Below are 1422 nucleotides of genomic sequence, written 5' to 3'. Positions count from 1 at the left end.
CCCCTGTCTGTCTCTATGGTGTGTAGTATAACTCCCCTGTCTGTCTCTATGGTGTGAAGTATAACTCCTGTCTGTCTCTATGGTGTGTAGTATAACTCCCCTGTCTGTCTCTATGGTGTGTAGTTAACTCCTGTCTGTCTCTATGGTGTGAATGGTGTAGTATAACTCCCCTGTCTGTGAAGTATAACTCCCCTGTCTGTCTCTATGGTGTGAAGGGTATAACTCCCCTGTCTGTCTCTATGGTGTGAAGTATAACTCCTGTCTGTCTCTAGTATAACTCCCCTGTCTGTGGTGTGAAGTATAACTCCCCTGTCTGTCTCTATGGTGTGAAGTATAACTCCCCTGTCTGTCTCTATGGGTGAAGTATAACTCCCTGTCTGTCTCTATGGTGTGAAGTATAACTCCCCTGTCTGTCTCTAGTATAACTCCCCTGTCTGTCTCTATGGTGTGTAGTATAACTCCCCCCTGTCTGTCTCTATGGGTGTAGTATAACTCCCCTGTATAACTCCCTGTCTGTCTCTATGGTGTGAAGGGTTACTCCCTGTCTGTCTCTATGGTGTGAAGTATAACTCCCCTGTCTGTCTCTATGGTGTGAATGGTGGGTATAACTCCCTGTCTGTCTCTATGGTGTGTAGTATAACTCCCTGTCTGTCTCTATGGTGTGTAGTATAACTCCCCTGTCTGTCTCTATGGTGTGAAGTATAACTCCTGTCTGTCTCTATGGTGTGAAGTATAACTCCCCTGTCTGTCTCTATGGTTACTCCTGTCTGTCTCTATGGTGGAAGGGTTAACTCCCCTGTCTGTCTCTATGGTGTGTAGTATAACTCCCCTGTCTGTCTCTATGGTGTGAAGTATAACTCCCTGTCTGTCTCTATGGTGTGAAGTATAACTCTGTCTGTCTCTATGGTGTGAAGTATAACTCCCCTGTCTGTCTCTATGGTGTGAAGTATAACTCCTGTCTGTCTCTATGGTGTGAAGGGACATTCTGTCTGCTATAACTCCCCTGTCTGTCTCTAATGGTGTGAAGTATAACTCCCTGTCTGTCTCTATGGTGTGTAGTATAACTCCCCTGTCTGTCTCTATGGTGTGAAGTATAACTCCCCTGTCTGTCTCTATGGTGTGAAGTATAACTCCTGTCTGTCTCTATGGTGTAGTATAACTCCCTGTCTGTCTCTATGGTGTGTAGTATAACTCCCTGTCTGTCTCTATGGTGTGAAGTATAACTCCCCTGTCTGTCTCTATGGTGTGAAGTATAACTCCCCTGTCTGTCTCTATGGTGTGTACTCTCTCTATAACTCCCCTGTCTGTCTCTATGGTGTGAAGTATAACTCCCCTGTCTGTCTCTGGTGTAGTATAAGTATAACTCCCCTGTCTGTCTCTATGGTGTGAAGTATAACTCCCCTGTCTGTCTCTATGGTGTGA

Source organism: Oncorhynchus gorbuscha, linkage group LG07 (genome assembly GCF_021184085.1).
Source record: "Oncorhynchus gorbuscha isolate QuinsamMale2020 ecotype Even-year linkage group LG07, OgorEven_v1.0, whole genome shotgun sequence".
Lineage (NCBI taxonomy): Eukaryota > Metazoa > Chordata > Actinopteri > Salmoniformes > Salmonidae > Oncorhynchus > Oncorhynchus gorbuscha.
Note: the sequence above shows the minus strand (reverse complement) of the source record.